General features: G+C 41.5%; 1 protein-coding gene across 6 annotated transcripts in view; it reads left to right on the top strand.

Moving 5' to 3' along the window:
• Window positions 1–3,550: 3,550 nt before the first annotated feature.
• BICRA (BRD4 interacting chromatin remodeling complex associated protein) overlaps window positions 3,551–24,205 on the top strand; it is a 113,832-nt gene continuing 93,177 nt past the window's right edge. For 3 of the 6 annotated variants that reach the window (XM_084814919.1, XM_084814920.1, XM_084814925.1), the window contains exon 1: window positions 7,141–7,192. The gene's annotated coding sequence lies outside the window, so the exon portion shown is untranslated. Of the gene's footprint in view, window positions 3,664–7,062; window positions 7,193–23,647; window positions 23,687–24,205 lie in introns of those variants that run through there. The other 3 variants (XM_084814924.1, XM_084814921.1, XM_084814923.1) reach the window with 3 other exon arrangements.

A 24,205-nucleotide genomic window follows, 5' to 3' on the forward strand; every position in this document is an offset into this window, starting at 1 on the left:
CACTGGTCTTTGTTCCGATACAGGAAAAGGCTCCAAGGCCATTATGGGGAGACTGTATGCAGGCTAAGCCAATATTAGGGACCCCAGCGCCAAAACAATTTGGTTGCAAAAACAGAGTTTGAAGTGGAGTGCCTAAAAATTACATCTCTCCTTAGACCCTGAACACTTCAAGGAAAGCAACAACCACAGAGGCAAGAGAACTGAAGAGACAAGGGAGGAAACTAATAAAAATGTGGCTAAGTAGGTTGTTGGGATTGACTCAGAACCCTAATAACCTCAAAACACCCCAGTCTCCCCACTTGTCCATCAAGCCACTGAACAGAGTCAGTAACTCCTAAGGGGGTCAGAACTCTTATACAGCACAGGCGCTTGCAGGGCAAAGTAATGAACTCAGAGGGTGGGCTACGCCATGTATGGAACCTGGCTGGAAAGATTCAACAGGTGCTTCTTCAGGGGATGAAGCTCTGTCTGGGCATACAAAGTGGCTCAAGCTGAAGGGAGAGAAGGCCCAGCTTGCAACTCTGTTACCATGAGAGACAGAAATGAGGGTGAACAGTGGTGGCTCAGACTCTTCTCTAGAACACAGACTAAGCCTGTGCAGTTAAACTAAAACTCCTACCTTGAGAGACAAAGAGATTTGTGCTTCCATATGTGACATGTTCTTTCAAGAACTTCCAGTCCCAGAGTTCCTTGTGCATAAGCAGGGGCAGCTAGTAAGTGGGGGGAAAGCACTATAATAATCAGGTGCATTGATACCAGGGTCAGCGGAAGCCTTTGCTGCTGGTAGGATTTGCAGGCACAAAACATATTTGTCTAGGTCACATATACACACATCATGCTGCCATGTCTGGCTATAAGGTGAGATAATTCATGATTTTGCAATGAAAAAGGTCAGAAAACAACACTTTAAAGTAAATTGGTGTGTTTATAAAACATTTGCAGCCCTGTTAGTCATTTAGAATAAAAAAAACTCATTTATTAGGACCGACTAAAAAGTTACATAGTACATCAGCACCAGGCTGGATGTTAACAAAAACAGCAAAAGGGGGATATCTTGGAACATAGTAGAAAAACCCTAGGGCATCTCTACACCAGCCTAAAATCCCACATTTAAAACAGGGCTTTCTGCTTCCATTTTAAATGCAGGACCACAATGACACACTTTTTCACCTGCTTCCTTTCCCCCCTCCTCCATTATCTTCCACTGATCTCCCTCCTCTTGATGCTTTTTCTGTTTTCATGGAGGGAACTCAAGTGGAACACAATGGGGTAATTTGATAGCTCATTATGTGCAATCTATTTAAAAACGGAACAAAGGGCATTTAGTGCAGGAGATGCCTTGGAGGTTCACAGCGTCATGTAAAGAGTCCGCAAACGTCTGTGAAGGAGCAATTGCAATCACAGGATAAAAGCTCTGTGTGAAGAAAGCCCAAGTGTGGGCCATGGTGTAGTTTCAGAAATGTAGTAAATGAAATTTCAGAATAAAGCAAACATTTATTTCATGATTCATGAGATTATATGAGATGGGGTCATGTGAGAGGAGGCCCTTGTTACAATTTTTTTCTAGCCCCCCCAATTATGCCTGGTCTCTGATGGTATTCAAAGCAATGAACAGATATCACTAAAAATGGGCCATAAGGCAGCATCTAAAGCCATGTCATAAATCAATTGCCTGTAAACCAGTTCAAAACAATTTAGACAAACTAAACAAAACAAACTAAACCTTAAACCAATAATACCACAAAATCAATTAATATGTAAGGACAGTTTTGAAACACCAGTGGTCTGGATAAATGACACAGACTTTGCCCCACAGATATTCCTTCTAAGAATTCTGTGCCTCGGGTGCAACTACAGAAACGACCTTCTCTAAAGGTAGGAGAACACAGTGAAGGGTTTCCTATGATGATCTCATCTGCTGGGTAGGTTCAATGGGAGAATAGGTACACTGGCTCCAGACCGCTTAGAGCAGCTTTCCCCGTCCTGATGCCCTCCTGTTGTGTTGGACTACAACTGTGAGCATCCAACCACATATCCAGTGGAGATATTTCAACACAGGTGTTAATATGCTTATGATGAGGCCTGATACAGCCTTGCCACTGTTCTAAACTCACTGAAGTCTCCAAAAACTGTTTAAAAGCTGTCCCATATATAATGCATTGTAACAGTCAAGACTGAATGTTACTAAAAGGATAGCCATGGCAGTGCAATAAATGTATAGTAGTTACACATTTGTTGCATGGAGTCCATCCAGAATTCTTTCTTCAAGACAGTACCTCTGTTGAGATCTCATTTCCAAAGCACTCCAAGCACAGTTTGTGTCTCAGAAATGTGATTTTCCCAGTGTGTGTCAGTAAATGCCATTTGGAACATGGCTTTGCAAACATTGTGGTCACCAGTTGAATAGTGCTTATGGCATCACTACTGATGACTAGCAACACAACTGTCCCCCACTGTGTTATAACAAAGCTACTTTATATCCAGTGAAATGATTGGCCCATCTAGCCCCGTATTATATGCCCGGTGGCTCTCCAAGGTCTCAAACGGGGATCTTTCCCAGCCTGCTACCTGCAAAACAGTGTGCTCTGCCACAGAGCTATAGCCCTCCCCAATTGTCCATACAATCCCCTGGTTTGGGTTTTTTTAAAGTTTCAGTTTAATTTTCAAGGCTGAATGTTCTTCCACTGTACTGTTCAAGCACATGAATGCTCATGTGCGCCTGTAGAAAACGCATAAGGACAGGTTAATATTTGCAAAATGAAGCCATCCTGCTGCAAAGCCATGTAATTTCCTGGATTCCTCAGAACTGGGTTTTAAGCCCTGTAAACAAAGGATACAAACACATACAATCAGAACATGGCTCCAAACTGCAATATATGATTTAAGTCCATAGGTACAGCAAAGATTAATAAACCAAAAATAGTCTGAATAGTTTTAGACTGTAAGTTCCTTGCAACAGGGCCCTGAGAGTGTTGTTTTATTTAATGAAAATCTGCAAAGCACCATGTTAGTCAAGAAAGCTAAATTGTGACTTTAAAGTATCCCCTTCGACGTCTTCCGTTTGAAGCCTTCCATGTTTTAATCATAATAGGATATGCGCCAAAAATGCTGGACAAAACACAGGCGCTAGCAAGGAGAACTTGGTTACTTAAAACGCTACTTTCTACATGACGCTTTCTGCTAAACTATAACCATGCTATGCTCGTAGCCCTGGCCTTTATATAACGCCAACGTGAGCCCCTCCACAGCCCCACCCATGTATAAACAGAATGTGGAGACAATTCAAATCCAGCCAATCGCAGAGTATAAACATAGCAGAAAGCCCTACCCCTTATTAATTACCAACGATAGTCAATCACATTTAACCTGCCTAATCAGGGTGATGAGTGCTGCCTTTAGCTCAGCCCATCATTTTCTGATCTGCTCCACTTTTGGCCAATCAGGAGAACGCTCTCTCCGGCAAAACCAGTTTTTAATTAGTACGCTGAGGACCCTTTCCTGAGCTATGCTTTCAGCTGCCTGATCACGGGGTCCGTTTAAGACGATGCCTGTCTGGTTTTAGATTGGAATTGAGAACCTCCGCGCCATATAACACTCAGAAATCCCCGGCTTTTTCAGTGTACGCGTTGGCTGTGCGTTTTACTGGATATAACATCCAAAACAGTAATTAAGAGTTCCGCTGATTACTTTTGCTTATGTTGCTGGCTGTGAAAAAGTAATATGGTGAAAGTGAAGCACTGCAAAAAATGAATTCTGTTTTGTTTTGCTTGGGCAGTAATGGATAAAACCAAGCAGGAACTTGATTGATAGTAGATCTCTACAGAACCTGGCTTGGTAACTGTATTGCCAGAACCACCTAAATGCTATTTAGGAATACTGTTTGAAAAAGTTGTATAAATTGAGTAAACTAGGTGGATATATAATCCAGGTTTTGTCTATAATCCAACTAGACAGGTATAAGCTTTGTATCTCTTTCAGTATGGTGTAGTAGTAAGTATAGTACAAGAACTATATTTGAGCTAGAACTTGTTCTTGCATTTATAACAAATTGGAAACAAGCATAATTACTAAAGTCTAACTTTGTCATCTTAAGCATACTTTGCAAGGAAACAAGTTGCATTTATTTTGATTAGTAAACCAAATACCATTGGTGTGTTTTCCAGACCAATAACTCTGGAATAGTTGAGTAAATTTTCCAAAACCAGTGCTCCCAAACATGCTTATCTGTAAGTCCCATTGGACTAACTGGGATGTGTCCAAGCCTGTTTAGGATTGGATGAATTCTTCAGATGAATCTGATGAATTCTTATTCAAGTAAGCTCTATTTAACAGTATGGGATTTGTTTCTGAGTAAGCATGCACAGGATCAGGTTTCACATGACATGGAGCTTATATTATAATTTTATTTTTTATTGAAATGTACTTTGGCACAAAATAGTAGGCGATAGATTTTATATCGCCTTTTTAATTGATGTTTCTTTGTATTAGAAATGCTTCCTTTTTAATTTTTCTAAATTTTAATAAACCTTTCTAATTTTTAATATACCAAAACCTGTGCACATCTCCATATAGTTATCTATAGTAGTTCTATATGGCTTAATTTAATGCCATATAGTTGTGGTAAGCTGTACATCAAAATTGCTTGTTATTAACACTGAATAAGTCTAGACATTCTTATGTCCTTATTCATTTTGTTTTTGTGGGGGGTTTTCAGCATGATGCAGTGCAATCCTTTGTATCAACCCAGAGTAAATTCCACTGAATGCAATGGTACTTACAGTTAAGTGTGTTTAGGACTGCAGCCTCAAATTCCTAGATACTAAAATGAAAGCCAGTGGACTGAACACTTGTATGTGTAGGTTGCATCCATCCAAGACCTTTAAGACTATGTTCTTTCATATTTACCTGCTGTTTAAAAATGTATATTAATTACATGTAGTCAGTCCAACAAATGACTACATGTAATAGACATTTTTAAATAGTAGGTAACTATGAAAAATACAGCCTTAAAAGACTTGGGACTATTTACTTACTTGAGTACTTTCTGGGTCTACTATTACAATTACTTTACACTGTAGGAGTACAGAAGTTACATAGTTTGATTTAATTTACATACTGCTCACCATATTTAAAAATATCTCTAAGTGGTCCTCCAGATTCATGTATCAGTAATGGTTCAGGGTAGTTTGGGCAGGAATATCTATGCTGGCAGCATCCTAACTGAAGTGAGTTTGTCTGTCTGTCCCTTCCTTTGCTGTCAACTAGTTGCATTTGCATTATGGCTACTTATACACTTGTGCCAACATGGCTCACTCTGTGACCATCAAAAATCCTATAATATAATCCATAAGTATGTTGCCTATAATCCTATTTCACCAGATTCCCTGTGTGCACAGAAAACCATGGGTCAGTTTTACATGATCCTACAATGCTTCACTTAGCATCTGGCAGAGGTTGCTATAATCCCATTTGCAATAATTTTTGTGCCTTCATTTCAATAGCTGATAGGAGCAGGCTAGTTAAAGAGTGATGAAAAAGCATAATAAAAGGAGAATGGGGAATAGGGTTAAGTCACTCAGTCACTGCTGGTAGCACAGTAAATGATGTGAAGGTCATTTATGAGAGGCTTGCAGAAAGAATGGGTCTGAAGAAAAAGATGTCTTGAGACAAGGATGCTTTTTCAGGCAGGAGCCAGGACTTGTTTGTTGCTGAAATTAGTAGGGGAAAAATAATGTAACTAGTACATCTTTAGACCTGTTAACCAAGGTGTGGGGAGAGGATAGATTATGGTCCAGCAGTAGACCCCCTGGTCAGTTTCCAGTGGGCCACCTGCTAGTTGCTGGGATTCTTGCAAATAATACTGGTAGGTCTTGGTTTGATCTTTCAATGAAATTCTTATCTTTTTAAGAAGGCCCCATAATGCAGATTAACTGTGCCTTAACTGCTTAAGTTATCCATGTATCCACACTTGCTTTGTAATCGATTCTTTTTTCTTTCTTTTTTTAAGTACACCACACAAGCCTGAAGGCAGCCTCACTCTCCTGTAACCGGCCCATTTCTGGAAATGAGGCTCTTGTAAAACACTAGGATATCAGTCAGTAGGACATACCTATTCAATAGGACAAAGCAGTTCTGGCTTATGTGATCTGTGCATCATAGCCATAGTGGTGGGAACAGTATAATTTACAAGACACTTTGGCTGCAATCTTATACACGTTTACCTGGGAATAAGTCCCATTGAACCTGAGTAGATGTGTGTGAGATTGCATGGTTAGGCTTGCATTTTAGTCTTCAGCCCTTAATAGTTGAGTTGACTTCTCAGTCCATTATTTCATCATTATATATGCAGTGATCGTACGTATGTTTACTCAGAAGTAAATCCTACAGAGTTCAATAGGGCCTACTCTCTGGCAAGTATGCTCGGAATAGCAACTGCTGAAATGAGTAGATTGTTGCAATTTTAATAACTTCAGGACTGGTCTGGGGATAAACAGTTTCAGCCAAAGTCCCTGTAGTTCGAAATATCCTAAATCGCTAACACTTTAGCTGAGTGAAAACTGCTCCATGTCTCTTTCAATACACGGGAGTTTGTCTCTATTTAAAAAACGTTATTCAGAGCTTCCTGGGAGTGGGAATTAATATTTCACCCGTCCTTTCCAACCGCGTATGGTCTGGAAACGCCCCCCTTCGTCTCATCCACATCTCGCGCAGAGCCCCTTCCTCCTGGGAATATGAAGCTTTGCTAGAAATACATGCCAATCATGAAGGTCGCTTAGTGCGCCTGTACCTTTAATTCATCCCTTGCTTGACAGCCCTGTGGTGATGTCTTCGTGCTCGGCTCTCCTTTGAGCGTGCGCGCGTGTGTGGCTATTTTGAAAGAGGGAGAGGGGGTGGGGCAGCACAAATGCAAATTAAGTGGAAGGGGTGGAGGAAAATTGTTCTTAAAAAAAAACAATTCCGCTTAAAAAATGTAAAATAAAATTGAAGGTATGCATTTTTACCTTTGTTCCCCACTCCTGCTTTTCCTTCCTTTATTTTTCTCCTTTGATTTTTTTTTAATAGGTAGCCTTCCTCCATTGCAATCAGGCACTGAGCCGGCCCTCTATGAGTCTGTGCTTGCTGGGGTCCTGCCTCCGGAGCCCGTGCGGGGATGTCTCGGAGACCCCGCGCTGACTGCTGCTCAAACATCACGGTGAGTTTGTTACAATGTAGCAATTTCTCTTTAAATCTCTTAACTCTCTCTACCTGCAACTCAGGGCTGTGACAGGGCGAAAAAAACCTGGGGGGAAAGGGAACCGTGTCCCCCCCTCCTTGGGTAGCAGCACTCATCTCTTTCCATTGCTCCCCCAATCCAGTTCTCCCCCCCAAACAGCCTCCTATTACTGCGTCTGCAGGGCACGTCTACAGAATACAATGTAGCTTTATAAAATGATACACAGCGTTCTAATCGTTGTGGCCAAAGAGGGGGCGTTGGGAGATTCTCTCCCCACCCCCATCTCTTCCTTCGCGTATCCCTACAGGCTTCTAGAATAGGTTTTCCTTCCCCAGCAGAAAGGGGGGGGGGCTTTGGGGAGAGGGGGAAAGAGGAGAGATGATGATCATTCGCAGCGTTGGAAGGGTTATGTGTCGGGGCTTTTTTTATTTCCCGGTTGTACGGGCATCGTCTATTTTGCTTTCTCCACCCACCCCCACTCCATCTCCAAAATAAAAGCAAAGGATGTCCCTAGCAGATGGGTCTTCTCCCTTGGTTTTTGAACGTTTGGATGGCCAGGTGTAAGGCAAAAAAAAAAAAAAAATGTTATTTTCTCTGGTGTCAGGATAAAAAGGGGAATCTGGTGTTTATGGTGTCTGCTTTTCAAGGCATTTCCAAACACTATAGAGGCGCTTGTTCTGATAGTGTAAAAATGCATTCTTGAGCTATCTGGATAACCTGCCAGGTACTGGTTATCCTCTACTAACCTCCCCTCCACCCTTTTATGAAATCTGAAACTTGAGCTTCTGGCCTTGTCCTACAAACCGTTTCATGTTTGTTTTTGTGTTCATTTCGTTCAAGAAAAACAACAATGCAGCACTGTGAAAATAAAAACCCTAGATAGTAGAGAATTTTTTCAAGTGATTTTTTGTTGCCAAAGGGTATCTTGCCACTTTTTGTGGTCTTGCAATTCATTCTCATGTCACTTTGAGTATACATATTTCTGTGAAATAAAAACACATTTGTTGCTTTTAAGGTGGTGTTTTCATTTTGTGCATGAGCCATGGCCACTTCTCTTCTCCCCTCTCCCCCTTTTTTTGGACATAGTTGTTTTTGCTTCTTTTTTCTTTTACACCTGTGTATACATTTGTAATACATACAAATGTTCTCTGGTCTGGCCTGTTCTGTAGTCCCAGTTAGTAGTCCAACTTGGTTAATCTTTTCTGGAGTTTATCCAAACATGTCCATACCTCAAAGTTAACAGTAATAAACAAACTAGAATATGTGAGGTCGTGCTATATATGTTTTGTAAGGCCAGTGTGAAAAGCATTGTCTCTAAAACAGCTCTTTCTTACTAAGAGAGAGTCTGTCCTTTTGACCATGTTCATGTTCTGTGGACATCTGTGGGGTGACTTTCCCCAGGAGTGCTGATATTTATCAAAACTTGCTATGGTAAAACAACCTTAAATGAAAGGTGTTTGGACAACTCTACATACAGGATAGGAGTGCATTATGTCTGGGGGGGGGGGGGGTTCGTGACAGGACTTCAAAACTGGCTTTTAACTAACACAGCTGCATTGTTGGGTTTTTCTAAAACCATAACTTTACTTATATGGGATATTTTAATATCCCAACTGAGAGATTTTCCTTTTTTTCTTTTTAGTATTTTTGGTTGTTTAAAAGTAGCTACACTAATCTAGAATGAAAGGCATAGTGATATGTGTTGGGGTTTATTTCACTTGTAATTCAGGCTCACTTACTGCAGTATTCCTGAGTATTTACTTAAGTGCTTGGCCAGCCAACTATTTCACTGAAATGACCTGGTTATAAATGTGTACAGATGACGTTACTTATACTGTGATCCTGAGCACACTTATTTTGAAGCAAGCCCTATAGAATTCACCCAGACAGCCAAGTAAATGTGGTTAAGATCAAGCTTTCAGTATTAAAATTGTAGGATAGTATTTTAATTTTTTTGTGTCTCCTTGCAGAAACGCTTATCTAGTTGTTGCTGTTTCCTTTAAAAAAGCAACAACAGGAGCAATTCTCTCCCCCTTCCCCCATTTTTAAAAATAGGGAGGACTTAAGTTTGATTGTTCCTAGCTGCCTTAGTTTTTTTGTTTTGTTTTTAGGAACATGTGATTTATGTTTTTCACAATTGCTCCTTAGAAGTTGCCCTAGTCTGTCTTTGTGTGCGCGCGCATGTGTGCCAAATTATGATCTGCCAGTTGGTGCTGATCCACTACACTAAATCAAGTGGGAGCTAGAGGTTCATGATTTCTCATTCTGTCTCACCAGGTAGTAAATGTATTCTTTATATTCAGCAGCTAAGAATGTTTATGGAGAAGTAAAGCTAATTGAAAACATTAAAACGTGGAATTCTTGCTATTTTGGTTGGAATGGAGTTATCATAGAGACTCTTACTTTAATGCCAAATGCAGCTGTCTCCTTCAGGATATTAATATGTGAAATAAATAGAAGAGGCTTCCTTAATTACAGAGTCTGGAAAAAAATTGGAATGCATCTTATTTGTATTGCAGGATGCTTAAGATGGTCTAAAGCAATCTTCCCCAACCTGGTGTGCTCCAGATGTGTTGGGCTACAACTCCCAACATCCCTCAGCAAGCCATATGCTGGCTGGCAGATGCCGTCAGTTGTAGCACAACACATCTGGAGGGCGCTGAGTTGGGGAAGGCTGGTCTAAGGATTGAATTACCAGTACCATCCCTCCACCTTTAAAAAACTATCAGACCTCCCACCCAAAATACCCCCTTCTCCATGACTTTTTAGTATGTGTTCTGTTATAAACAGAAAGAAATCAGGAGAGTTATTCAAGTAATGCTCATCTGTAGAGGCAACTCCAGTACTTAATATTAGTAATTGCTAATATTGGATGCCTAGAAGCAGTGATGGGCTAGATGAGGGCTAATAAATTGAAGCTTAATCCACACAAAACAGGAGGCTGGGGGATGTTGACCTGGTGTTGAATGGGGTACGGCTACCCTTGAAAGACCAGGTCTGCAGCCTGGGGGTCATTTTGGACTCCCAGCTGTCCATGGAGGCTCAGGTGTCAGCTGTGAGCCGGACAGCGCTGTATCAACTCCATCTGTTACGGCGGCTGCGCCCCTTCCTTCCCGACCATCTGCTCCCATCGGTAGTACATGTCCTAGTCTCCTCTCGTTTAGACTACTGTAATGCGCTCTACGTGGGGTTACCCTTGAAGACGGTTCGGAAACTGCAGCTGGTACAGAACGCGGCAGCTCGCCTGATTAAAGGCAGCCGCCAGCGAGATCACATCACTCCAGTGCTGAAGGAGTTGCACTGGTTACCAGTTGTTTTCCGGGCCAAATTCAAGGTGTTTGTTTTGACCTTTAAAACCCTATATGGTTCTGGCCCAGCCTATCTTAAGGAGCGCCTCCAGCAGCACCAGACAGGCCGCTTAAGAAGATCAGCCTCGGATGGCCTTCTCTCTGTCCCATCAGCCAGGACAGCTAGACTGGTGGGGACGAGGGAGAGGGCCTTTTCTGTGGTGGCCCCCACTCTGTGGAACTCCCTCCCTAGGGAACTCCGTCGTGCCCCCTCTTTAATGAGCTTCCGTCGTGCATTAAAAACATTGTTGTTCAGGCAGGCATTGGGGGTGGGTTAGGGTATTTTAGAAAATGTTTTATTGTAGAATTTTGTTTTAAACTGTTTTTATTGTATGTTGTACATCGCCCAGAGTGGCTGGGTGACCAGCCAGATGGGCGATTAATAAATTTAATAATAAATAAATAATAAATAAATAACCAAACTGGGAGTACTAGCTCAGCCTCTTTGGGATAAGGTAGCACTTCCCTTGAAAAATCAGGGTCATGGTGTGGAAGCATTCTTGGATGTGGATTTACTCCTGAATACTCAGATAGTGGCTGCAGCCAGGAATGCTTTTGACCGCCATAGGCTGGTGCATCATATGCACTCTTTCCTGGGAAGGTTAGAACTGGTCATGGTGACACGTGCCTAAAGTTACCTCCAAAGTGGATTACTGGAACACACTCTACATGGGGTTTCTTTTGAAGAGTGTTCAAAAACATCAGCTAGTCCTGAATACAGCAGCAAGAGTCTTGATGAGTGCTCAGCCTTGGGAACGCATGACACTGATTTTATAACAACTGTCCTGGTTTCCAGTTTGTTTCCAGGAACAATCCAAAGTGCTTGTTATGACCTTTAAAGCCCTAAATGGTTTTGGTACAGGATACCTGAAGGGCTGTCACCTTTTGTATGAGTCTGCTTGCTGCTTAAGATTTGCAGGAGAGGCTCTTCTCCATTTTCTAAAGGGGGGGCATGGTTGGTTGGGATGCAAGAGAGGGCCTTTTCTATAGCTGTGCCGAGACTGTGGGACTTGCTGCCTCGGGTGGTTCATTTGGTGACCTCTCTTTATGCCTGTTGAACACATTTTATTCTGGCAGACTTCCAGCCTCCTTGGTTGAGGTACATTAATGGAGTTCTAATGGACTAATCTGTGTAAGATGTTCTTATCTGCTGCATGTGTTTTTGTTTTTAAGCCTGTATTGTTTTTCTGTTTTATGGATTTTATTAATTTCTTTTGTAATTCTAATGTTTGTAAGTTGCCCTGAGTGTTGCAATTGCACTAGAAGGAAGGGGTAAAAATTAACTTAAATAAGATAAAATAAACCTTTATGCCATAATCTAGAGCTCTGTGTACAGCACTCTCATTAATAGTTGTAGAGATGGAGCTTTGTGACCACTCACGAATGTCATAGCTTGGCAATAAGGATATCCCGCTCGTGTGCTCAGAGTGTCTGCTGCTGCATATCTCAATGTTACCTCTTGTCTCAGAAAATGTACCATTTTCTGAAGCATTCCTAAAGTGGTGCGGGACCTGGTAGTAGACTACAGAAGCTCTGTGAGTCAGATTACAAATACTTATGACTTTATCAACTGAACAATGTAGATATTTAATTTACAAGTCCTGAAGAAACACTGTTTCACCCTTTAACTACCACCTTTGCCTCTGGAAAATTCTGAGCACTTGGCTCACAGTCCAACATGCCTAACTCTGTACTGGGCTATGTCCCTTGTCAGGAAGTGATGTTGCTTAGTGTCCTTGCACATCAGCACAGAGCCAAACAGAAACCCATGAATTTCACATTTTTTTCCACTTTGTTTCTTAGCAGATGGTAATTCTGTAGTGCAAAAGGGGGTGAGCTACTTAACCCAAGGTTTTCGGTTATACTTATAGGCAGTATAAAGGCTTTATTTAGTTGAAAACCATCACATATTAATTGTTATAAAAACCAATTTTTATACACTGTTCAAAAAATACGTGATTTAAAAATTGGGAATTAAATTTAAATCAATGATTGAAACTTGATCAGATGATTTACGTAAGGAGATCCATGCTGAATTGGACCAAGGGCTCATCTAGTCGAGCATTCTGTTCACATAGTAGCCAAACAGCTGCCTGTGGGAAACCCACAAGTAGGACTTATGTGCAACAGCACACAACTGCTCGTGTTCCTCAGCAGCTAGTATACATAGGCATACTACCTCTGATGGTAGTGGAGGTAGTGTAGCCATCATGACTAATAGCTATTGATAGCCTTACCCTCCATTAATTTGTCTAATCCCCTTTTAAAGTCATCCAAATTGGTGGCCATCACTACATCTTTTGGTAGCGAATTCCAGATAACTGTGTGCTGTGTGAAGAAATACTTGCTTTTATCTGTTCTGAATCTCCTACCAATAAGCTTCATGGGATGACCCCAGGTTCTAGTATTATGAGAGAGAAAAATGTCTCCCTATCCAGTTTCTCCACACCATGCATAATTTTGTACACCTCTGTCATGTCTCCCCCTACTCGCCCTTTTTCTAAGCTAAACCGCCCCAGCCATCATAACCTTTCCTCACAGGGGAGTTTCTTCAGCCCATTGATCATTTCAGTTGCCCTTTTCTGCACCTTTTCCAACTGTACATTATCTTTTTTAGGTGTGATGACTGGAACTGTACTTGGTATTCCAAATGTGGTTACACAATAGATTTGTATAAGGGCAGTGTGATATTGGCAGTTTTATTTTTGATTCCTTTCCATTTGATGATCAATGATTTAAATCATCCCCAAAGACCAAATCAGGGTACCCTGCAAAAACTGACGTTGTTGAACTCCCTTCATAGGCAGTTGTAGAATCACTGGTTTAAAGCATCTCACTCTGGGTGTCAATGCCATGTTCCCTCATTATCTTGTCAGGGGTCAAGAGTGGGCCCAGGAGGAAACCTGTACAGGTAGTCGAAGTTGTACATGTTTAAGTGAAGGGAGCCTTTTAAGGCAATGGCTCAAACTTTATTCAAATTGAGTACAGGTTTTTAAAAGAACTGTCAGCCAATTCAAAAAAATGGGTCGGTTAATCTGCCTTAAGATTTTAAATTTAAATAAGTTTGCAGATGATCCAAATCTCAATAGTTGTCTTTTTGAGATATGGAAGGGCAAATCACATAGCTTACAGTTTAATAAAAACAAGCTGCCACTCATTGGTCTGGTTAGCACATAATGCTAAGCCAGGATTTGTTTCCAGGCAACAAACCATGGTTTATTTTTGTCAAATTAATAGTCGACTCTCAACCTGAAGTCATGGTTTGAAGTTGGTTTAAGAATACTGGCTTGCTTTAAACCATGGGTAGTTATGTCTGAACCCAGAATCCTGGCTTATTCCAGTTTGTTTCTATGCCCTGCCCTGGCCTCTTGCCAATCCACAGAGGGGCAAGGCAAGAACATCTAAAAAAGAACTACTCTTCAGGTTAAACTGCTCTTGCTAGCTTCCCTTGCCCCACCACCACCCTGAACTCCTAATTCCTCCTCATTCTCTATAGCTTCTTTCCGTGCCCAGTTTCCCCCTGAACACAAGGCAGAGGTGAGGAGCTAACCTCCAAATGCCAAACCACATTTTTGTCCTCACAAATCAGAACAAAACATTTCACAGAAGGGAAACTGGTGATGCTCAGAGCACCACACACATACCCCACACAGCCCTCCAAAACTCACAAACACACACCCCATAAAAAAATGTAAAGAGGCAAGACACACAGTGCACCAGAAAAACACACATGCACGTAGTCCACATGCAAAAAATACAGACACATAAGCAATACCCCCCCTCTCTTTCACACACACTAAACAATCCCCCCAAAACACCATAGCCACAAACACTCAGGCAAAACAGTCCCTTATTGCTGCTAGAGTGTTTAGGGTACCATCTGGGTACTGGCAGAGGGAAAACAAACCAGGAGTTGGCTGAATAAGCCATGATTACTTTGCTCGTCTGCAAGACTGGCTCTGGGTTATTCAACAAACTATGGTTAAAACCGTTATTGGCTTAGCAGTACATGTCAACCCAGCCGAGAAAGAGCATCTTTAATATTTTTTTCTATTCTCTGGCACAGTAATATACCAGACACATGAACAAGTGTGTCTTCGACTTGAAGTCCCACGAATAAAAATTTATCCTGAGTTTGCAGCCCTCAATTTCAAGACTTGGCTGTTGATGTGGATGGACTTGACAAATGAAAGTAATAAATTACAGGAGGGGAAATGGGGTGAAAGAAGAACAAAGTTTGTTAAAGTGTCATGTGACTATATAGGTCTCTTGGGCAAACTTCCTGATTGCAAGTCTGCGCGTGTTTAAATCTTTCTCTCTCTGTCTCACTCACCCACCCCCTGCGCGCGTCCACGCACACAGAATTGTTTTGAATATCTGTGACTTGTAACAATACAAAACAAAAGGGCAGCTTGTCAGAAGGTACTTGTTCTTGTCCACAAACTCATGTCAAGCCAATTATTTACTACATTTATTCTTTAAAAATCTATCCCACTTTTCTTCCACTAGGGGAACTCAAAGCAGCAAATGGTATAAAAATAGAAAATAATCAAGACAATCTCAAAATATAATAAAATACTTCAATAATTAATAATGCTACAATAATTGAATCAGCAGTTCAAACAGAGTATGGTTTAGCCCCACCAAAGGCCTCCTTGAGGAGCCAAGTCTCCATCAGAAGTCATGTAGACCTGTTTTGGATGATCAAACAACCCATGATTAATAAACCGTAGGTTGTTTTTGAGTGCAGTTCTTTTGGGGTGCAGTTCTTTTTTTTGTTTTGTTTTCCTTGTCCAGTCAAGAGATGGGAGGGGCTGGGAGAGAGATCTTGCCTTCCAAGGAAGGGTTGCTTTAGACGTTGAGAAAAGTTGATATACATGTGCCCGTGTGCACACACACAAATTCTCTCTGTATTGGTTGAGTTGAGAATCTTCAATAGTGAATTTGGTGTGGACGAAGCTCTACAGCAAGGCAAGCAAGCAGTGGCCCCTGGGCCAAATCTGCACTCCTCAAGAGTGCCATTAAGCACCCAGTTGTCACCCCAGAGACAAAGCATTGTAGAGTGATTAGCAAATAGAGCAGTTGGGCTTCGTGGCATATCTATGGGAAAGAGGATTTTCAGGATCTCTGGAAGAGAGAAACCCCAGGTAATCCAAAATTTTGATGTTTGTTTTAACTCACTGTGGGTTTAAAATAGAATGTTGCAATGTAGCATTGCTATCCCCACTTTGCGATTTCCTTCACAGGCCATAAAAAAGCATAGTTGTTTTAAGATTCTTTATTTTTCTTTCCTGGCAAATGCCCTACTGCAAGATATAGCATTTTGCAATGAAATGTTCTTCCCCAGTCGATTGATACCAAACGAAAAAGACCCTTCAGTAATGGAGTATATAATACATGGTATACTAACTTCAACCAAACATAGGAGAAACATGATAGGGGTCTACAAAATTATCCATAGTGTGGAGAATACGGATAGGGAGACATTTTTCTCCCTCTCAAAATATTAGAACCCGGGATCAATCTATGAAGCTGATTGGTGGAAGATTCAGGACAAATAAAAGGAAATACTTCTTTAAACAATGCATAGTTAAACTATGGAATTTGCTACCACAGGAAGTAGTGATGGCCACCAGTTTGGGTGGCTTTGAAAGGGGCTTAAACAAATTCTTGGAGGAAAAGGCTATCAATGGCTACTAGTCTTGATGGCTATGTGCTACCTCCAGTACCGGAGGCAATGAGCCTATGTGCACCGGTTACTGGGGAACATGTGTGGGAGGGTGCTGTTGCGCTCATATCCTGTTTGTAGTTTCCTGGTTGGCAGCTGGTTGGCCACTGTGTGAACAGAATGCTGGACTAGATGGACCCTTGGCCTGATCCAGCATGGCTCTTCTTAAGTTCTTCTTAGCACTGTTTGCATATAATAAACTGACCTGACTAAACCCACCAATGCACTTAGATGTCTACAATTGCCATTACAAGCTCCATTGCTGGGAATCATCATAAGCGTTTATTCATTTCTGTGAGGCCCTCCATCTTCCAGTTTCAAATTTGAAAACCAGTAGAGGTGGCCAGAGCCAAGTTGATGTGAAGGAGTTGAATAAAAATGGTAAAAATTGCCTTCTTGGCACTCTTCCGTCTGCTAGTTTCAAACGCAAATATGCTAATCATGTTTTGTTTTGTTTCAAGACAAAAGTAATGCACTTTTAATTAGGCAGGAAAGTTGCAGTATAGTTAGTTATGCGGTGGTTGCACTTCACCTTAATTCAAAGTCAGTTAAATTGGAGTACTTGAAGCTTAGTCTTTTATCCTGCTCAAATCAGTAGCGGTCTAAGCAGGCTTTTAAGGAAGGATAACACTAGCTATTGAATGTTCTCTGACTGTGAGCCCAAGTTGCCCAAATGCCCTTGGCCAATATCTGCACTCTGAACAGATATTGTGTGCCAGTTCACACAATGGAATAGCCCACCATGGTGGCAGCCTTTTTGAATATTTAAGCCATGGCTTGTCATACCATCTGAACTCAAGGACCCTGGATTATGCAAGGGTTAAACAACCCTCACATAACCCATGATTCCTGGCTTTGAATGACATGACAAGCTGCAGCTGCAACTTGAACACTCAAAAAATGCCACGGCTTACTGTGACTTAAGCAAGCCATAGTGGGCAGCAGTGATTGTGCGAACTGGGTCTTTGTGTGTCCTACATCACCTGTCTGCTAGCAGGAAGACAATAGCCTATACACAAGTAATGTCGTCTGATTCCCTTGTGTTTCCTGCGTTGGGGAGAGGGCTGCTCTCTCCCACCCGAAACACAAGGGAATAGAAGTACGTCTGATGTGTTTCTATATGCTGGAGTCTGCAAGAAAGGGGGGAAAAATCCCTCCTGAATAAGCAAAACACAAGGGATTCCAGAACACTGACAAATAAAACTGCATTAGTCTTGTTCTTCTGTGGTCGTTTGCAACTTGAGCAAGGGAGTAGAGTCCCCAACTCCCAAAGCAAGGTTCCCTGCATTCACTATGAGATGTGTAGAAATAGCAAAGTGAAGTTTACTTTTTCCATCCTACCTACTTACTAGGTTTTGGGTTGTATCCTTACATTTTTATCCCAATTTGATTGTGGTTCAGGCCATCTGACTTCCAGGGCTCCCATTCCATTGCTGTGTTCAAATGCAGAAATGCCACCAAAAGAAACAAAACGCTGCTTTTGAAACGTTCCCTTCCCTATCCTTCACCACCCTTGTTGACAAAATTTGAATTTCATAATGTTGTGTATGCACATCCACAAATGAATAATTGGGATAATTTACTTTTAGGCCTTAGGGTAATTGGGGAGGGTTAGTGCATACTTTTAATGCAATTAAACAGCAAGCTTAATAAACTTGTTACGTTTGGGACTCTTTCTTTCTCAGGGCTTTCCTTAACTATGTGTCAGTGAATCCTATTGGGACCACTTTGTAATCCTTACACTGGAAGGTAGAATTCAATTCACCAAGGTTCATAATAATAGTTTCTTGGCTGAAGTTCCAGTGTTTAAAAACCAGAGGAGCTGGTATATATTTGAAACAGCAAAGAGTCTTGTGACACCTTAAGGACTAACATATTTGTTCTGGCATAAGCTTCTGTGGACACTGTTAGGTTATCCCAGAATAAATTTGTTTGTCTTTAAGGTGCCACAAGACCCTTTGTTGTTTTTGCTGCAACAAACTAACACGGCTGCCCCTCTGGAATTATTTATTTATTTATTTATTTTTGTAGACATTCACTGGTTAGGTCATTAGTGGCCAGACTGCAGATCTCTTAATGCCCTCCACTTGTTGTTCCTTTATTGTTTGGGCAATATTTTATTTCACCTGCCTCATCTGGCAGCCTCTATAGTGCAGTTAGCTTTTAAAAGGGGCTGCATTTTACTTCCCTCCTTTTGTTCCTTTTGCAGTTGGATCCTAGCAGCTAGTGCTTTCTTGATATTTCTTTCAGAAGCCAGGGACTGCTCACCAATTTAGCACCTTGTGTCTTTTTGATGGTTGACCACAGCTGCCTTCTGTACATATCGCAGCTTGTAATGTACCTTCTTTGCAGTCGTTCCCACAAAGACCTTTGTACCTTGACCTACTGTTTGTCATAGTTTCTGCACCTATTATATTAAATGAAAAATGAGCACAGAACAAGACTACCAATGCTATCACCAAGCAGCAGCAATTGCCACATATCCCCATCCCATAATATGTCATGCTTGGGGAGAGTATTTTTAAAATCCTGGGTGTTCTCTGCCTGTAATACTAAGGCTGTGTAATTGTAAATATATGTGTTAGGAATGTGAAACACAGAATGGTGAATATTGCATCAGCCCATTCTCTTTACTGCTTTCCATTCAAGTGCCATGCTACTACAATGTGTATCCTGCCTTTCCTCCAAGGAGCTCAGGATACTAGGGTTATCCCATTCCTTATAACTACCCTGTATAGGCTGAGGGACAGGGATTTGCCCAAGGCTATCCACTGAGCTTCATGAATATGTAAGGATTTGAACTTCAGAGCCCCCCCCCCCCCGCCTCAAGTCAAAACCTGCCATTTCTTCAAGGCAGCTCAGTGAACTCATAACTGCATTCGAGCCTACATCCCCCATGCCTGAGCCCAGCATCTCTATAACTGGACCACCACTCTGGTTCTATGCATTATCAGCAACCATGAAAACTACTTATTTATTAAAGTTATTTATACCCTGTTTTTCCATTCTAAAAACTCTCATAGTGGCTTATAACATCAGGATTTAAAACAATCAGCCAACAAAAAGCACTAAAAATTAAACAATTAAGGGCGCAATCTTACGCATGTTTGGACAGAATTCTGCTGGCTGGGGAATGCTGGGAGTTGTAGGGCTTTTCTCTTGTCTAAACATGCATAGGATAGTGCCCTAAGAGAGACAAGGATAATAGGAAGAACGTCAAAATTTTAGGAGTATGAGTTTGAAAGGTGGCCTGTGGACTGGATACAACCCACAACGTTTTCTTGTCAGACCCTGGTTAATCCTACCAAGTTACTTTAAAAAAAAGGATCTGTAGGCACTGCCAACTATTTATTGAGGAATTGGGTGCCCTATGTGTTTCAAGCTGTTGCTTTTCCTTGGGGCAAAATCAAAGCTCAGCTTCAATCCCAGACTTTGTAATGATCAGAGGAAATCTTTGTGACAAATCTGTGATCCTCCCCAAGAAGTGCCTTCTTGCAAAGCATAAAGTGAAAGGCTTGGGGCCTCTTTAAATCCGATGATGCTTTAAATCCTTTGAGTTTTCAATACAAAGTGCAATACAGATACAAAAAACAATACAAGGATTTTACATCTCCAAGGAGGTACACGAAAACACTACTGCAGAAGAGAAAGCCTCAAGAGTTTTCCTTGCTCCAGTCCGCTTGAACTTGCACCAGATGGCTGCCTCTGGTCTACCCATTAACAGTGGGTGCCTGACTGTTGGATGGGGAGGCCAAAGGCAATCAGATCTAGGGCTGACAACTTCATTCCCTTGTGTCTTGTTGGCACACCTTAAAGCAAGCCAGTTGAATGAGCCCAGGGTGAATTTTGACATGACAATTGCCAAATAGTAGATATCCATCTGTTCAGATAGTCTAGTGTTACCAGAATGCCAGGTGAAGACTGATTTACACAGTCAATGCTGGCAAAGTTATCTAAAGATGTTTTTGCTAAATCCAATTTATCTTATGACAACTTTCTGGCCTCTATCACCATTTTTCCCATCTTGTCTTCAAGCTATCCACTCTTCATTAGAAGCAGACTATGGGGCATCTCTTTCCAAAGTAATTTTATGTCCGTTTTAAAAGTATTTTCTGACTCAGCGTTTTTTCTCTTTCGTTTCCTCCACCCACCTATCCAACAACACACATCCCTTTCTTTGTTAGTGGTTCCCTGTCACCATAAAAAAAATCTGGAGGGATCCTAAGCATGCCATACACATTCTTTCTGGTCTGTATTCACTGCTTTTGGTATCTTAAAATTTAATGCCGTAGTCCCTGTGCTAGAATAATCTGGAGCATGCTTTTGAGATATACATAGCTGCAGATATTTAGGTCCCACAACTCTTTGGTTTCCTTTTTGCATTACTAAAAAATTACAGAAGCCTCTACAAGGCCTGATCACTTCAGCTTTAGGCTTGGTGTTTTATTGGGACACCTGAGTCACTCTTTAGATTGTTGATTTCAACTTGGTACATCTGATGTACTCCTCGTCTGTATGGCATGATCTAGCAACTTCCTCAAGGCATTCACAGTTAAGGTCTTGATTTTGTGCTAACTTTGTAGACTGTTTCTAATGTTAGCCACATGGCCAATTTGCACCTCAGGAGGAGGCATTATATAGTAGAGAAGCAATATGGAAGATGTTTAATCCTTCCCCCACCCATTGCTTTTCACCAAATCTCTGCTGCTTTTTCCTTGTTGGGGTTCCAGGTTCATGTATATCTTGCAAACAAGAGTCTGAAACCCCAAAGCAAACAAAAAATAGCTAGGTGGAGGGCATTTCAAGAGGAAAACAACAGGCAAAGAGTTAGGTGTATACTCACTCTTGCAAATCATCCACTCAAGGATGTTTTTTGGAGTGGAGAAGTAGTTATCAAGCTAATATTACATGTGGTTGCAGTGTAATGTGTAGTTTGATCCTAAGAAAAACAGTTCCTTTGTTAATCTTGCTACTCTAAGGCGGACTATTTATCAGCTAACTAAAGCCAATGGATTCCCACAGCACAATCCTATGCATGTCTACTTAAAGTCAGTAAGTCTCATTGGGTTCAATGGAGCTTACTGCCATGAAAGTGGGTATAGAATTCCAAATCACTAAGGAAATAGATCTGCCAGCTTAACCATAGCATTCTATTAATTGGTTCTCCATATATCATGGACTTGGTTTACATATCACCTCAAGCTAGGGGGGTTGTTTTTTTAAAAAAACTGGATTGTTCTGAATATGGCAGCATGTTCATACTGCATAATTGCTCCCCCTGCTGTGTTTGCTGTGACATCTAAACCAGGGACTCTCGTAAAGACCCTGAGTCATGGCAAGTGTACATAGGAGCAAGAGGGCTACTGCAAAGGATACAGGAGTTAGACAGGGGGACTGAAGAAGCATTGCAGAGAAGGAATAGCAACTGAGCCAATGAAGGGTTGCGTTGAGAAGCTCAGACTCCCTTGCATTTATACTGGCAAAATGTGAGAATGCAATCTGCTACTAGTACACTCCGCCAAAATTTCAGCGATTGGGTGAGAGAGATTGCACGAAAAGACCCTGCTGCCTCTTGCCATTCATGGGAATTAAGGCCTTAAGTTTTCCTGAAACAATCAACCTGGGAGCTTTTTACTAGCTTAGAATTCACATAAAATAATTTACAACTAAAACATTTTAAGGCTTTTGCCCAGACTGTATTTTTAGATAACTTTTTAAAAAGAGAACCATCTCTGAATAGCATGTAGTTCAGGCAAGCGTGACAGCGTGTCTGGTTTACAGAAATTGAGGTAATATTTGTCTGTAATATAGCAAAATGCAAAGAACACGGTGCTCTCGATCTCTTTTCCCCCATTCCTTGAAAAGGGAACACTTTGCATCCCGTTGTACTCCTCCTGCTGCTCCTGCTGTGGTTGAGGGAATGCAAGCCTGGAAATGATTTCAAGCAAAATGTTAGAAGTAAATACAGCATGTTTGGGGGGGCGGGGGAAAGGAAAGGGAGAGCAGAGGTAGAGGCTAGTTGAGCATGTTGTTCTGTTGTGAAAAGGAAGGTCTCTTGACCTAGAAATGAGACATTTCAACCGCCACCTATGGTCACAGCAGCATCAGCCTGACCAGAACTGGAAATCTTCCAATCATCATTGATTAGCCACTGTTTCCTTTTAAAGTTTAGGTGGCAAGCTGCCAGTTTTCTAAATTCAGTTTTGCTCTTTTATGAGATGCAAATGCCCCTTCAAAATTGCTTAGAACAATTGCTGCTCCTATATGTGAAGTTTTCTGTTCACTTTTCAACTGCTCCTTCAATTTTAATAAATAAGAATGTTTTACGTTGAGAAGCAAAATCCATTTTATCTCTTTCTCTGCTCTACAACTAGGATTATTTTTGCTAATTCACAGTGAATTACAATTGTATTCTATCAGGCAACTTCCTTGAAACAATGGTGGTTGCACAGAAACATCGCATGGGATATTGTGCTCTGGATCTGAAGAATAGGCTATGTCCTCATTTCTGTTGTGGAATACTTAAGAGAATGAGAGAGTATTGCTTGGTTTTATCTTTTCAACATAAACGTTCACCTTCTGTAACATGGGATTATTTCCTTTTTTAAAGTGTAAATGCGTAATATTGGTCTTACAGAGACAGGATCATGCCCATTGGAGAATAGGAGTAGAATTTATATGTTTATTACATTTCCATACTTCCCAATAGCCAAAGCTCTGGGTTGTTCACAAAAATTAAAAAATTATTTGGTAATCGGGAGTTGAGGGGAGGTTGAGGGGCTATTTCATGTCCTAAAAGCATGTTATACAATCACTTATTTATTTCCTGTATTTGTAGGCTGACATATTTCTTTGAGACAAAAATGGGATATTGGGATGACAAAAACGGGACTGGGTTATGTAATATTCCGTATTCATGAAAAAGTAAGACGATAACAAAAGTTTTATTACATGAACATATTGAGCTAACAATTATTCTTCAGTGACAGAACTCATACAAAAGATGTAGAGGGGGACTGTATTTCACCACGATCATACCATGAATATTTCTCTGATGAAGTAATCTTACGCTGCAAATTTTGGTCTTTCAACACCTCATCATAAAACTTCTCACACTCCATGACACAATTTTGTTTTACAACTAACATAGCCCTCATTGTCTCAACACTTAATCTAGGTTAAGGATTAATCTATGTGAAGCCGCTGGGGGCTATCATCATCAGGAAGTTTGGGGTGCAGTGTCATCAATATGCGGATGACACGCAGCTCTACCTCTCGTTCAAATCTTCACCAAGGTTGGCCGTAGAATCCCTGTCCAAATGTCTGGAGACAGTGAGTGGCTGGATGGGGAGGAATAAGCAGAAGCTGAACCCTGACAAGACCGAGGTGGGAGACAAGGTACTTTTGGTGGGAGACAAGAGGAGGCTGGGGGATGTTGACCTGGTGTTGAATGGGGTACAGCTACCCTTGAAAGACCAGGTCCGCAGCCTGGGGGTCATTTTGGACTCCCAGCTGTCCATGGAGGCTCAGGTGTCAGCTGTGAGCCAGACAGTGCTGTATCAACTCCATCTGTTACGGCGGCTGCGCCCCTTCCTTCCCGACCACCTGCTCCCATCGGTAGTACATGCCCTGGTCTCCTCTCGTTTAGACTACTGTAATGCACTTTACGTGGGGTTACCCTTGAAGACAGTTCGGAAGCTGCAGCTGGTACAGAACGCGGCAGCTCGCCTGATTAAAGGCAGCCGCCGGCGAGATCACATCACTCCAGTGCTGAAGGAGTTGTACTGGTTACCAGTTGTTTTCCAGGCCAAATTCAAGGTGTTGGTTTTGACCTTTAAAACCCTATATGGTTCCGGCCCAGCCTATCTTAAGGAGCGCCTCCAGCAGCACCAGACAGGCCGCTTAGCAAGATCAGCC

Source organism: Heloderma suspectum, chromosome 10, assembly GCF_057233095.1.
Source record: "Heloderma suspectum isolate Gila_16-S chromosome 10, 16-S_ref, whole genome shotgun sequence".
Lineage (NCBI taxonomy): Eukaryota > Metazoa > Chordata > Lepidosauria > Squamata > Helodermatidae > Heloderma > Heloderma suspectum.